Genomic DNA, 15,991 nt, shown 5'->3' with positions numbered 1-15,991 from the left:
AGAAAAGAAGTGGTGTATTATTAGTATCAGCAAATTTAAACTCTTCTTTACCACAATTGGTTGCTGATTTTCTAGGAAGGATGAAAAGGGAATAGACTGATTCTATCCTCCAGATAAAAAGCCATGATCCACCAGGACATAAATAGCAATGTTATAAAGAAAATACAGTACATCCATATGATGGAATAATATTCAGCCATAAAAAGAAGTTGATTATTTATAAATGCTACAGCATAGAGGAAACCTGAAAACGTGCTAAACCAATGAATCAAACAGCAGAGAAAATATCATGTGAATCCATATATAAGAAATGTGCTGAATAGGCAAATCCACAGAGTTAAAAAAAATAGATTAGTGGTTGCAAATCCACAGAGTCAAAAAAATAAAGTAGGAGAATTGACATCTAATGGGGAGTGACAGCTAATACTATGGGGTTCCTTTTCGGGGTGATGAAAATGTTCTGAATTTAGATTGTGGTATTAGTTGCATAACTTTGTGACTATACTTTTTAAAAACCTTAATTGTATGTTTTACTGTGTGAATTTAAAAGTCCATAATCATCAGTTCTCATGACTACTCAAGCAATTGTTTGGTGGTTTCTAAAAACAATCACTTTTTTTCCAGGTCAAAAGGTCTTCAGCCCAGTTCAAAGAAGACAGATACTGCAATTTCCCCTGCAATTTCTCTGGTTTCATTTTATTATTATTTTTTTAAAGAGTTGTTTATTTATGCATACAACAACTGGGTACAGGCAGAGGTGTGGTAGGTGAGAGGCTTCACCAGAGACAGAGTGGGGAGCAGAGCAGGCAGATCAATTGAAACACACTGCTGAGGGGAGCAGCGGGTGGGTCAGGAGAGGTCTGCCGCGCCATGTGGGTCAGCTCCCTGTCCAGGAATCGAACTCGTGCTGTAGTGGCTGTGGCTAGCTTCATAGTGCTGTGCTTTAACCTACTGTGCCACCGTGGAGGGCCCCAAAGTTCTACATTTGGAGATCAGGGAGTGAGAAGAGCAAATGTGGGCTGGCAATGGTCAGAGGTCTTTTTATCCTCTTTCCCTAAGCTCTGCAATGTTAGGCACAGATCTGGATGGAGTATAATTATTTTTAATATAAAATTAATATGCATTCAAAAAAGAATAAATTGCTCAAAAGTCTGGACAACAACATAAGACCAAAATCTGGCACCTCTCTTTTGCAAGTAACCACTGCAAAGAATTTCTTGTGGGTACAGGCAAAACCTCCAGGAAGCCCAGAATGCAACTGCCCCTGCTTGACCATCAGCCTGCTGTTTGCCAAATGCCTAGTGCCTTAGCTTTTCTCTTGCCCAGTGGAAGATGCCAGGACAAGCAAGGAGAAAGGAAAGAAAGCCAGCGACTAGGGGAGCAAGGAGGAGAGTTTTCAGGTAGAGCTGGGAGTGGGAGTTGGGATGAAGTGGAGAGAGGGGCTTTAGGAAGGAAGAGGGGAATTCAAGGTTTTTAGAAGCCTCTCTGAGCCCTATGCAATCCCATTAGGAACCTGGTGGACTGGACCATGTATATTCTTCATATACATATTTCAGGATAAGAAAGATTCAAAACAAACTCCATATACTCTGTAATACATCAGGATTGAATTTGTGGTTTAGAAAGATGATCATACATGTGCTGCTGGGTCTAGTCCCCTTCAAGAGCAGGACAGTGCCAGAGGGAGCTCCTATTGGGTGACATATTTATACAGCTTTCTCCCTCCCTTCACTCCTTTCCCCTTTTCTCTCCTTCCTTCACTCCTACCCTCCCTCCCTCCTTTGCTCCTTTCCATTTTCCTCCCTTCCTCTTTCTTTCCCTCCTTTCTTCCCTCTCTCCTCTCTATCCATCTATCTATTCTATTGTTTATATCTCTACTATCTATCTCTATCATATATATCTATCTACTGACCTGCTATAATCTATCTACCCATCCATCATGATACATATATCATCTATATTTCTACCATCGATAATTAATCTATCTGTATATCATCTTCTCACTTCATGCACAAAATAGATTTCACTGTTCTGCAACCTAATTTGTAGATTCAGTCCTGCGGACAGCTATGTCAATCCATGATTATCTAGCACATCTTACCAAATTTTACACCTGTTAGGAATATTCTTGAACACCTAAGAGGTCTAAAGTCCACAGATGGCTTCTGCTGCTGGAGGTGCCTGTCATCCATCCACCTCATTTTTCTAAGGTGCATATATGGGGTTCTTGCAGCAGGCACCCACCTGGCCTCCACGTCCCCTGTGGTTCTACTGTCAGGGCAGCAGCTGGTGTGATGCTTTTGCTCCCTGATCGTGGCATCCAGCGGATCCCACCTCGCTGGGCTGACACTCAGGCCCCACAGGGGCCCACTAACAATAAAAGCAATGAATCTCCAGGCTGTTTAATACCCTTTCCCTCTCTCCCCCCTCACCTCACTTTTCCAGTCATACTTACCCTTTGCCTTCTTCAGATAAGCTTGGCATGTTCCTAGCCTCCCCTGCCCCCAACTTTCACTCCCCCCGCCCACCTGTGCACTTACCGCTCACAGTGCTTGGGACATACTTCCCAAAATCAGCAGTGAGCCCCGCTCATCTTCCTGCCATCTTTACCCCAATGTCATCCTCCTATTGAGCTCCTTCCAGGCTGTCCTATCTGGATCTGCAACCCCTCTCCAACCCAGGCACCTTCCAGTCTCCTCCCCTGCTTTATTTTTTTCTGTTACAATTATCACCATCTGACACCCCATGTGTCTTACCTATTTATCAGTGAAGGGCGTGTGGTGTGACGACACTATAATTGGCAGCAGAAAGGCAAAGTAGTCCAGGTTTACAGGAAGAAGTGTCATCTGCCTTGAATGGGTGCAGTGGGCAAAGGGAAATGGCACTCACCCTAGGAAAGTGGCCCCCGCTAGACTAGAGCTGGGCAAAGATCACAAGAAGACCCTAAAATGCCAAGTAAAATCTCACCATGTAGGGAAAGAAAAGGGCAAGTCCAAGGAAGAAACCATTGAGAAGATGCAGAAATAAAGTCGTCTTGGCCACAGCTTTCATTAAAAAACTGCTAAAATGGGCCCTCCCTGGTGGCGCAGTGGGTTAAAGCACAGCACTAAGAAGTTTAAGCCACTTCCGCATGAGTTTGATCCCCGCCTGCCCCGGAGGTGACCACATGGTGTGGCAGACCTCTCCTGACTGGCCCGCTGCTCCCCTCAGCAGTGTACTTCGTAGATCTGCCTGTTCTGCTCCCCACTCTGCTCCTGGTGAATCCTCTCACCCTCCGCATCTCTGGCCTGTACCCCAGTTTTGTATGAATAAATAAATAAATCTTTAAAAAAAAGAAAAAACAACTGCTAAAATGAGAGAGAAAGTGAGCAGAGGACAACCCTGGGGCGTGGAGGGTGAGAGACTCACCTCCAGTGCAATCAGTTGAAGACTGCATTAGCCCTGATTCAATCATGAAAGAAACTCTTCATTCATGAAAGAATGGAGAAACAGATGAGCAATGAAATGCCTGAGTCCAGAGTAATGATGATTAAAGGGAGGTTGGGAAAGGGCATCGTGACAAGGTCTTGAAAGCATTTGGAATCTCTCCGGGTTGGGGGAGAGTGGTTGGGCGGGTGAAATCTGACTGTTATCAGGAGATGCCAGGAGGCCTCATTCCTGCCTTAGGTCACCCTGAGCCACATCATCCTACCTTAGCTCACACCCTTCTGAGAGGTGAGGTGGCCTGATGGATGAGAATGGCCAGGGGCAGGCCTGGGGAAAGCTGGGCCCTGGGGGAGGGGGAGGGTTTGTGGAGGAGGGGGGCTCTTCAAGCAGGACTGTGTCGTCTCTAAAATGGGAAAACAAGTGGTCCCATGAAGCCACTGAGCTGAAATGAGGTCCTGCTGTCATAGTGCTTGGTACAGGACCTGGCCCACAGTAAACTCTCAGTAAAGGCAGGGGGTATTCCTGAGTATTTTTCCTCCAGAATGTCAACAGCAGGAAGCAGGGACACTGTGTCCGTTCTCAGAGTCCACTGTTTCAGTATCCCCTAGAGCCTGAAACAGTGCCTGGCACATGGTTGGCACTCAGTTCACTATTGCTGAGGGACTAAGAACCGGTTACGTAACAGATCTTCTGGTAACAGCTCCAGCCCCTACCTTGCTTCCCACTGCTGGGTGCTGCAATCTGCCCATTCCCCCCACCCACCCCATGCAGTACTGACAGGCAGTGATAGCGCAAGGCAGATGACTAGAGATGGACTTCTCCAAATGCTTCCCCAGTGCTGGTGGAATCCCCAGGGCCTGTGCTCGTCAGGACCAGCAGATGACATGGGACCCACCTTCCCGTTTACAGAGTGCTGGTCAGCAGTTTGGAGGGACCTTGAGGTTCTGTTTGGGAAAGGGAACAGAACATGCTGCCCCAGGAGGAAGAGCGCTGGTGAGGTCCCACAAAGCAGGAAATGAGCCCTGACCTGTCCCACAGCCCAACCTCTTCACTTTCTCCTCTACCCCCAAGCCTGCCTTCATCCTGAAGGCCATCAGGCTCTCCATCATTAGTTTGAATAATAGCAGCGGGGGGTCAAGTTCACAGGCCACCTGACAGTAGCAATAGCCAACTTTTATTGAGCACTTACCCTATGCCAGGTTGTGAGCTAAATGAAAAGATTTTGCTTCCTTTTTCCACAGAGGCACCCAGCAGTTTTCTAGACATGCTGTTCTTTGATGCTCCTGTGCCTTTGCGTAGGCTGATTCTCAGTTCAAATGCTTTTCCTGTGTTTATACACCCGGATACCCTTCAGTACCCTCCTCTTCCATCACCTTCTCTCGGAAGCCTTCCCCACCTTGCCTAAAACCATAAAACCACAACTTACCATGGAGTCCCTCAGCTGTCACCAGAGTTTATGTGTCTGTCTCCTCCTGACCTGTGGTCCCCCGAGGCTACGCCACTGTCACCCTCTTGTCCTGCACATCCACCTCCACACGCCACACATTACAGTGGTGTTGGTTTATCCCTTCTCGATCCCCTAACACATCATGTCCATGTCTCATACGGTCCACATCCCTTTGTAGAATATTGTGTGGTCTTATCTCAAGAACAATACTCATCAACTTATGAGTATTCATAAGGGTACATTGAATTTATAAGGATAGTTGAATGAATCAATGACTTTCCTTGAAGGGACCAAGCAAGTAAGTATGCAATTATTTGCCTGTAGAATCCACAGTTGCCCCCAGCATGGAATCAGCAGAACAAGTAGGGGAAGATAACATCAAAAGAAGGGAAAAAATGGGAGAAGGTGTTGGAACTAACATTTCCTAGGCATCCAAACGTGCCAGGTGTGTGTCTCATTAATGGTCCACCGTAATCCTGTGAAGTGAATATTATGCTCTCCTTTGCACCAATGGAAAGTGAAGGCACAAAGAGGTGAAGTGACTTGCTTAGGATCACACAGCCAGCAAGTGGCAAAGCTGTGAGCTTTGGGTGGGTGTGAGCTCTATCCAGCTAGTTCCATCACTTGAATAGAGAAGTCAAGGGTGTCCTGGTAGAGGACAGCATGCACAGTCCCTGCCTTCCCCTGCACCCTACCATGTCCCCTGTTATGGCTCCCCAGGAGAGCTGCTGTGGGCCCAGCCCAATGTGTGCAACATATTTAAGCACTTTCTTTTGAAACAACTTTTCGTCTCAAGCTTCTTTCTTTTTTAAAATAGCAATTTAACACTAAGGTGAGATAATGTGACTAGCAGTGACCTAAGGGGCCAGGAATGAGTCTAAACACTTCCCTCACAGTCCCTGGACCAGGGTTTAGGTAACCTTGACCCCACAGGTTTGTGCAACACCCAACAAAGCCTCCAGTAACCCACAACTTCTCAATAATGCTGAACAGGGTGAAATTTTCCAGTAACTACCTCCTCGGTCTGACTAATGCTTTCTTAGGATGGCAATGCAATGTCCTATTTTTAAGGAATCCAGTCATTTGGTTTAGATTTTTTATTTGTTTTATTTTAATGATCATCTGAATCATTCATTTATCTACTTTTGAACTGATTCACTCTTGGCCACTTCCTCGTAGAAAAATTCAACTCCTCCTTTGAGATTTAGCACCAGCACCCACCTTCTCCTGAAAAGTCTCATCCATCACACCCCCATTCCAGAAACAAGTAGTTCCCTCTCCACTTTCTCACAATTCATCTGGTATTCGTTGGTTGTCATCATTATTACCATAATGGTAAAAATAATGATATACCAGTCACTTGACTTATTTCTTGTAATTCCCATGCCGACCTTATGAAGAAAATTATCATTATTTCCACATTACAGAGAATGAGACTGAGCGTTTTGCTCAGACAAAAGTAGGCAGAGAAGCCTACTTAACCCATATGGAGTCCAGAGAGTATCTGGAAAGGTAACTATTTCCATGGGGGTACCTGACTTTCTGTAATGATGGTCCTGAGTCTGTCACCCACTCCCTTCCCCACCACAGACTGTCAGCTCTATAAAGTATTTGCTTCCTATTGAAGTAAATATCTATAATAAACTGCTGATGTTTCATAGACATTGGCCAATGGTTAGAAGACTTCCTGTTCCTGAGATAGTGGTAACTGCTTGAAGCTTTTTAAAATTTTGTGTTTCTTACAACATCAAGAGCTTACTAACAATAAACATGAATGCACATTGAATGAAGGAAGTCAGGGAGCAGGATGGGTTTGGAAGACTCCAGTGAACATGTTGATATTTTCTAGCTGAAAAATAAAATCGTTGACAGGAAATTAATTGGGGGTGGGGTGGGGATCAGGATGAAGGCTGCTAGGCAACATTGCCTCATCACCTTTTTTTCTGGTTGAATTTACAAAATCTTACAGACTAGGGAACTCAGTTTAAGTTCATCAACACGCTTTAAAGGGCATCTGTTTCAGCCAAATCCTGCACTCATAGCCAGTGCCTGAGATGGTTATCCTAGATTGAGGTTGTTTGGGTATCCACTCTCCCTCTAGCGTCTTCTGGGAGACAAGCTTCCTATGGCCTGAGAGCCAGCAAGGTGGACCTTGAGTTCAGACCCTGTTGGGGGACCCCTTGAGTTCAGACCCAACAGGGGGGCAATGATGCTGTGTGATCAAAGAGGACCCAGCCTGCTAGCACCTCCAGGAAGAGGGTACACAAGCAGGAGAGCAGAGACCTGGGGAAGGGCCGCTCTTCCCTCAAGGGCGAATGAAGAACTTGGCCTTGGACTAGGAAATGACAACTGAAGAACCAGATGAATGGGAAAAGTCTAGAAGAAGTTGATGGAGACAGAGAGTTTAGAGTCTCCTGACTGCCCCGTTGAATGCTTTATACCTCAAGTTCTCCTTTATCTGTGATCAATATTGTGTTTCCTTTAATTTGCCTTTGTGTCTTAAACCTGTACGCAGCTTTCCACTTGTAACTTCACCTGGGACAGGTGGGTCTTTTGTCATTAGCATTTTATTGGCCTTCTGGTTTGGGTGTTTGGGGCCCAAACTGAAAGCTTCACTTTTGAGAGAAACATTCTATCCGGGAAGCAGTAACACCCAGTGGTTAGAACAGACCTTTAGACTCATGCTGCCTGGGCTGGAGGGTCTCTGACAACCTGGTCATATTTAAAGGAGTGCTCAGTCCGCACCTATACTTTTTTTCCCACAGGAAAAGGAGAGCCTCCTACTTGATGGATGGCCACTGAGGACGAGGCACATGAAGTCAGTTGCTCAAAGACACATTGCAGGAACACTCCATTGGCATGCCAAGGGGTCGACATGCTGGGGTGGACAACTGATTCTCTTTTTGACTCTTGGCCAGAAGGGCTGGGATTCCTGACCTGCCTCTTCTCATGGTTAAGGATGAGACTCAGATCTATTGATGGCAAAGTGACTATAATAGTAATAATAATATTAGCAGCAAACACTTATGCAGAGTTCACTATTTGCCTGCCCCATGCCCTATACTTAGCGTCATTAAGAGCATGAACTCTGAAGTCAGACAACCTAGATGTGAATTAAAGCTCTGTAGTGTACTGTCTGTGTGACCTAAGGCAAGTTACTTTACCTTTCTGGGCCTCCGTTCTTCATCTATATGACAGAACTGGTGTTAGAATCTTATAGTAGACCTTTACCATCTAGTAAATGGTATATAAACATGATTAGTCCTTTTAAAATCTAGTCAGTTTCCTTTTTTCTTGGCTTCTGAAAGGTGAATATAAAAAAACAAAACTGACAGGAGGGAGTGGCTCATTTTCAGAGCTACAAGCAGAAGGTAAGAAACTTCAATGAAGAAGACATCAGAGTTGAAGCTGTGATCTCTGTTTGCAAATGTGAAAGCAATGGCTCAAAGTGGCTCAAAGAGGGTAAGCTAGTTATCTGAAATCACACAGCCAACAACAAGTAGAATTTGAACTCAGATCTGTCTGACAACATGACTCATGTCCTTAATTCTGACACTGTACAGCCAATCCTGGTGGTCATGGAAAGATCTGGGGCCTGACCCTGCACTGAAAATGGAAATATGAAATATGAGTCACAGGCTGTCCCTAGGGATAACCGGGGAGCGAGAACTCAGCTATGGGGCAGAATGTTCCGCCAGATGCTGAGGAGCAGTGCCAGCACCACTCCATCTTTCCTGCTGAGGCAAGGGAGGAGGAGCTTGGGGGGGGGGGTGGTCACAAGTCAGTGAACACAGCCTGGATGGGGGCCACGGCCTGTGAGTGTTGTCAAGCCCTCACATCTGGTCTCTGGAATGCTGAGCCCCAGTGGACAAACCTAAGTCTTAACTTCTTGCTGTAGGCTCCTCTGAAATAACCCAGGCGGGTTCATTTCTCAAGCACTCTTGGAGAGACCCAGGTGGTGACATGTGAAATGGACATTGTTTGTGCACTAATGGAGACCAGGGCTTCGCAGAGCAGGCTAAAGAAGCAGGCTTCCGAGTCAGACGGCTCTGCAATGAATTCCTGGCACGGCGACTCTGACCAGTGCCTGCTTCCTCACCTGTGCCTGAGGAGCTTCTCTGGATCTGGAGGAGGGACAGCATGCAGAAAGCCGGCAGCTGTTGGACACCCAGTCGAAGCTCCTGATCCCCGGTGCCCAGCAATGAGTGAATGAGGGAGTGTGGTGGGGCCCCAACCGGTGCTGGCTTGCGGGAGGTAGCCACGACCTCGCTGACCTGTCTCCTTGGAGGTATTCTGCCTCATCTCCCTTTTTTGACTTCACTTTCCACTCTGCTCCACAGAAAACCAAGTCCCACCTGCTCTCTTCCAAGCGCCAAGCTGAATGAAGACTACAGAGAAGATCATTGATGGAGACAAAGCATAGAAAATTTGGGAGTCTTCACAAGCCCAGAAACTGGTCCACACAAGCCAGAAGCAGGAGATAAGGGGAGAAATGATTAACGTAGGTGGTAAACAAGCTATACAGAAAAAGTAAAGTATCCCCAGGGGGAAGCACAGGCTGAAGTACAGAGCAGGCGGGGATATGGAGGTTGAAGCCCATTGTAAAGAATCACCACGCCTTCCCAAGCGACCTAGTCAAACCAAATAGAGAAAAAAGTCCTTAGGCGCCAACCCTAGAAATAATTAACAGTTAACAATCCCACAGGGGATGAATCCCTGCCACAGGTAGTCTCCATCAGTGTGATTGCTGCACTGACAAGAGGCACCAGCCCTCTGGCCTGCCTGGGCTCTGCAGGTGTCTCTTCACCAGTCTTCACTCTTTGCAAAGAGCAGAGAAGCTCTCCTCCCAGGGCTGCCTGCCTGTGTCCATGCAAGTCTCTCTTTTAGCAGACACATCCCTTTCAGAGGCAGCTCTTTTTTTTTTTTTTTAAGATTTATTTTATTTATGCACACAAGAACTGGGGTGCAGGTGAGAGGTGTGGGGCATGAGAAGACTCACCAAGACAGAGTTGGGAACAGAACAGGCAGATCAACTGAACTCCACTGCTGAGGGAAGAGCAAGGCAGGGGAGGTCTGCTGCGCCATGTGGGTCACCTCCCTGGCTGGGGATTGAACTCGTACTGCAGTGGCTGCTGACAGCGGAAACTTAATCCCTTGCACCACCAGGGAGGCCTAGGGACTGCTCTTTCTGCCCACTCATGTCTCGGCAAGCATCTATTACTTCTCTTCTCTTTCTATAGTAAACCTGCCCTCTAACATATAACTAAACACCTCTACCTTGTGGGGAAGCTTACTGGGGAAACTTACCACATGCCACAAAAGGGGAGCTCTCATGAAACTTCTTCTCAGAGGTTACCCAAGGATCCCACTCTCTGAACCCAACACCTCTTCCAGTCGGCATCATTCATCCTCCCCCCTTGTGTGTGCCCATCAGAGGATCCTCACCTGATTCATCCCCGACGTCTGTCTCTTTCTACCCAGGAAATTTTGGGACTGGCCGGTGGGACTTGGTGAGATGGGTGATTCATATGGGTCCCCAAGGGAACAAAACCCCAGGTCTTCCCAAGGCCCTTTCTCCTCTGCTGGCCTCATCCCTTGTAGTGAATGAGTCACTCTTCTTACTGGTTTTAGAATTTTCACTTTGCTTGGGCCCTCAGCAACCCAATAGCAGCTTCCTCTTTTCTTTTTTCTTCTCGGCGACAAGGTGAGTGAGTCTACAAAGAGAGGACTGAAAAAGAAGAACTAAGCTAGATTCACTCCACTGTGGCTGAAGAGAACAGCCGCTGGTGAGGCCCTGAAGCGCCAGGCACCCCTCCTTCTCTGGAGACAGGGACTGCTGCCTGCCATCCAGATGCCCTCCCTAAAGGGGGAGAACCACCCACCTTCCACAATCTCCTGGAATCTTAAAAAGTATCCTTGATACAATGTGCGAGGGGGTTGGAGGTGGGGTGAAGGGGAGTCACTGATTCTCCGCTCAGTTAAACTTGTGGACTTCAATTTCCTCTCTGCAAACTGAAGAGGCTTTACCACACTGGCAAAATGTCACAGGCGGCAACGAAGATAACGAGTGAAATAATGAGTGGGAAGCAGGACATGCGTCTTGGTGGGGGGATAAATCCCCTCCCTGAGTATCAGTGAGGAAGCAGGCATAGACAGGATGTGAGCTTTTGTGATTCTGTAGTCACTGCCTAACTGGAAGTTAGACCTTCTGACTCAGTTACTAGAAGCTCAGCCCAAGGACCAGAGCCATAGGTCCAGAGTGACAAGGTTGGACCTCTGAGTGAAAACAAAACAAAACAAAAAAACCTAGAAAACACCAAAAATCTCTCTCTCTGAGAGTCACAAAACCCAAGCACATTTCTTTGAGGCGTCATCAGACATAGAAGTAGGAGGCCATCATCTGTAACAGTGTGGTGGACTGAATCACTTTCTCCTACCCCTTTTCTTTTTTTAAGATGTATTTATTTATGCATACAGGACTGGAGTATAGGTCAGGGGTGCAGGGGCAGTGGGAGGATTCACCAGAGGCAGAGTGGGGAGCAGAACAGGCAGACTGATGAAGTACACTGCTGAGGGGAGCAGCGGGCGAGAGAGGAGAGGTCTGCTGTGCCATGTGGGTCAGCTACCTGGCTGGGATCAAACTCATGTTGAGGCAGCTACAGCTAGCTTCATAGTGCTATGGCCTAACCCGTTGTCCCCTTTTTTAATCAGTAAAATGGAAATAATAAGTTCCACCTCATTTGGCTGTAAGGACTTGGGTTTGACCTCGTGATGACCAGGCTCTTCGCACTTGGGTTCAAATCACAGCAGAAGGAGTCCACATGACCCCAAGGAACTAGCTTGCTTATTTTTATGGCCAGGATGGTCACAACACCCACACAGAGGACTACTGGGAGATTTAAAGGAGATCAAATAGTGCTGGTAGAACCTGGAATTCCATGACTGGTAGTTACTCTTCTGTCAATCACTGAATTCTCAGTTCTGGCAAGTGTCTGGAGAAAGAGGCAAGCTTTAATATCATCAGAGGGCACTACTGAAGAATAAGGTTTATGGTCTGGTTCCTTGGGCAAGGGACAGTCCCCAGGGGGTGTTCCATCAGAGTCAGGGTAGAGGACCGTGTTACAGTATCAGGCAGGAAGACTGAGCTTAAGCCATGTGTCATAAACCTTTTGGTTTATGACAAAAGTTTCCAGACAGTAGGTTGCCAAATGGCTCACTGAAGTTGTTAGATTTCTACCTAGAAGTCTCAGGAGGGTCACCAGAGACAAGATGGGGTCTGTTTGACTCAACACAGGTTCCACACTAGCTGTTGTGGAGGTGATGCTGTTATGAGTAGACAGTGCAGAGCTTCAGCCGGCAGAGATAACAATCCTATTGTAGTTCACCCCCTCATTTTACCCTGCGGAATGGGAAGCCCACAGGGAGAAATGTCTGGTCAGTCCAGCCCAGGTCACGTAAACTAAAGGCAGCACCAAGATCAAAGTTCCTATTCTAGGGCTTCAGCAGACACCATCTGATTTCAGTTTCTCCTTAGAAATTGCTATGATCACCCAGGGCAGCCCTTTCAACCAGCTGAGACCCCAGTTGGGCTGGCATCAGGCTTGAGTACAGTGGGTGACCTGTTGCAGTTGGGACCCGCCTGGTCCTCCACTGTCTCAGATCCTTGGTCACCCCATCCATCATATGCTGGCTCCCAGGGTGGCATCAAATGTCTTGTGAACCCCTCCCCTGAGCCAACAGCCTCATACCTCCATCGCAACCTGAGGAAGGCTTCCTTTAGTCCATGTCGCAGGAAGATCAGCGTTATCAAAACACATCTAATGGCACTGGGCCATGCTCGTCAAAGTCCCCTAAAAGACATCTTCTCAATCAAAGTAATAAAATTCAAAATTTTTATTTTTAAATATTTTATATTTATTTATGCATACAAGAACTAGGGTATAGGTCAGAGGTGTAGGGGGGAGGGCAGTGAGAGGTTCACCAGAGACAGTGGGGAGCAGAACAGGCAAATTGACTGAATACACTGCTCAGGGGACAGCAGGTGAGACAGGAGAGGCCTGTTGGGCTGTGTGGGTCAGCTCCGGGACAGGGATTGAACTCAGGCTTCAGTGGCTGGCGATAGCTTGATGGCTCTGAGACTTTAACCCCTGTGCCACCAGGAAGCCCCAAAATTCAAAATCTTGAATAAATTCAATACATTAACAAAGGTACCAACTTACCCAGTTGCAGGTGAAGAGGCCTTTGTATATGCCTCTATTCCTCACACTGACACTGACCATATGGTAGAACTACAATTTTATTGCATTTCTTGATGAAGAGACTGGATCTCTGGGCAGCAGAGTACTTTAGGGCGGGAACAGGACAGAGCTGGCTGATGGGGAAGTTTCATCCCAGGGCCCAGGTAATTTCCTCTCCATTGTCTTGGGTGTTGGCTCTTGCTCCATGCACACCACTCCTCGGCGCCAGCACACTAGCAGGTGCTGGTGTACACAGCGTGGGGACCAGGCCTGCTCGCCATGTGGGTCACAGTCCACAAAGGAGTTTATTCCCCATCAGCGCTCTATCTCTTTCCATCTGTATGAACTGGGGCAACTGCTTTCCCTCTCTGGGCCTCCATTCCAGGACTGCAAAATGGGAGAAGGATTCATTTCTGCCTTATTGCGCTATTGTGAAGAATGAATTAGGAAATGCATGTCCAGCAGTTCTGTCAGTGCCTGGCCCAGAGAAGGAGCTACATGCTGTCAGTCTGTCATTATTCCATCTCCAACATCCTCTGCAAGGCTGTTGTCATCTTTGACCCTGTTTGGCAGTGGAAGAAACTGAGGCTGAGGGGTCAGAGGCTCAGAATAAGAGGTGAAGGTGAAACGGAGCCCTTGAAGGTTCCAGAGGGTATTCTCTTCCCCTGGAACTTCATAGCATCTGCATTCCTAGGTCCTTCTAGTCTGGGTTCTGAGTTTACTCCCACAACCAGAGGCTTTATTCAGAAGCTCGGGAATGGGAGGGTTAATCAAGCTGCTGGCTCAGAGGCAGAAACTTTAGGAAGTGCAGAGCTGAGAGGACTTCTAAGAAAGGAGACACTTGGAAGGGACACACTTGTCCCAGCTCAAGGGCAGAGGTCAGCTTGACACCTGGCCTGGGGACAGGCTCTCACGGAGGCCTCTGCCTCAGCCAGCACAGCTCTGTGCGCACATGCTGTTTGTCTTAGAGACCCAATAGCTATCTGCCCCCCTCCAGATCCTTCTCCAGCTTTGTATCTCTGGGCTTCCTGGGTAGATTCTGACTCTCCCACATGGCCAGGAAGAACCTTCCGTGTGCCTTCACCATGCAGGTGCTTTGAAAGCACTGTAGGGCTTGCTTTTAGGAGTCAGGGATCTTGAGTGCCAGCTTATCTCTGCCCCTTTTGTGGGCACCCTGTTCATGTCCTCATACAGACCTGAGCCCCAGTTTTCTTGTCTGAAAATGGGGGAAAATAACAGCACTATGGGGGCAGATGAAACTTCATATTTCTATGCACCCGGCATGGAGTAGACACTCCTGTAACATCGGTTCCTGCTCTTGTAGGTGGGAATCAGATGCTGAGAACTTGGGCTTCTGGATGGGGGTAGGATTTCTACTTCCTGTGCTTGCGGTTCCTAAGGGTCTTGCTTGGATCATGGATACCACAGGGCCTGTGTTCTCTGACTAGCACAGAGACCACCAGGCAGAGTTGCTGCGAGTGGGCATGAGTGGGCGATTGCTTACAGTTGTGCTCATATAGGCCTGCAGGGTGCTATGAGTGCTGACATTCAGGGGCCTTTCTGGCTTAGGAGCAAGTGGCATGAGCCTGGCCTTCCTGCCCACAGCAGCAGCAGGAAGAGAACCTGGCAGAGCACAGTATGGGGCTAAGGTTATATAACGTGGCCCTTCTGTGCTCTGCATACCCTGCTACCTCTAGTATTCTCCGAAACACTTACAGGCAGAGCCAGGTAGCCGTGACACAGTGAGGTCACCAGGGTGTCTTGGCTCCATGACCATGCCTCAGTGGAATGCCAGGGCTGGGCTCTTGAGGGCCAGCTGGCTCAGGTGTCTAGAACCCCAGCCACTCCAGGTGCCCAGGGCCTGCTTTTGTGACCCCCTGCTCCTCAGTTACCCCAGCCCACCGGGGGATCCAGGCTGCCCACAGGAAGAGACCTGGGGACTTTTGAAGGGATTTTGCAAACTCTATTTCCCTGCCTCACCTCCCCACCCCCATCTTGACCTTTCCCTTCCCCTTGCTATTTATGGGCATTTCCTGTTCCTTGATTAGGTTTAAAAAAGGGAAGCGAAAGAAGCTCATTATGTGGCCTCTCTAACACCTGGCAGGTCATTTTTTTATTATTAATTTTTAACATGATACGTGCTTGGAGTAGAAAAATGCCAGCGCAACAAAAACTATATAGTTATGTCACCCCTTAGTGTCATCAATAGGTTCTTAGAAACTGCTACTTCAGGTGAAACAAAAATCCTTCAGGTGTGTAACACACCAACATTACCATTGGTTAATCAAAAGAAACAGAGTGAAGTTCCCACAGGACAAATCTCTGGCCATAATATAAACATCACCAAGTTTCTAAATAAAGCCCTCCAAACATTTGTAACATGAAACAATTATTTGCATTCATTCATTTATTTTTCAATCTGCTTATTATAGTTTAGGGTGTAGGGAGGGGGGCGAGTCTCTCCTAACAGCTGAGGACACGAGGCAGGACCCCACGCTGGAGAGGACGCCCTTCTGTCCCAGGGCGCATCACACCTACACCCATACTCACCTCGACTAGGACACAGCAATGAACCTCACATGCACGTCTTTGAGATGTGGGGAGAAACTGAGTCCCCCAAAACCCTGCAAGGACATGGGGACTACATGCAAACTCCAGTCAGTGGACTGGAGGGGGTCAATTTTATCCCCCCTTACCAGCATTATAATATAATGATGTTGAATGAGACTGTTATTTGAAGACCTGTGATGCATTAAAAAGTATCAGTGCCGATTGAAAAAGATACCTGCACCCCCATGTTTACTGCTGCTTTATTTACAACTGGAAAAACAGGGAAGCAGCCCAAATGCCCAAAAGTAGATGACTGGATTAAAAAGATGTG

This window comes from Condylura cristata, unplaced genomic scaffold (assembly GCF_000260355.1).
Source record: "Condylura cristata isolate star-nosed mole 26May11 unplaced genomic scaffold, ConCri1.0 scaffold00008, whole genome shotgun sequence".
Classification (NCBI taxonomy): domain Eukaryota; kingdom Metazoa; phylum Chordata; class Mammalia; order Eulipotyphla; family Talpidae; genus Condylura; species Condylura cristata.
Note: the sequence above shows the minus strand (reverse complement) of the source record.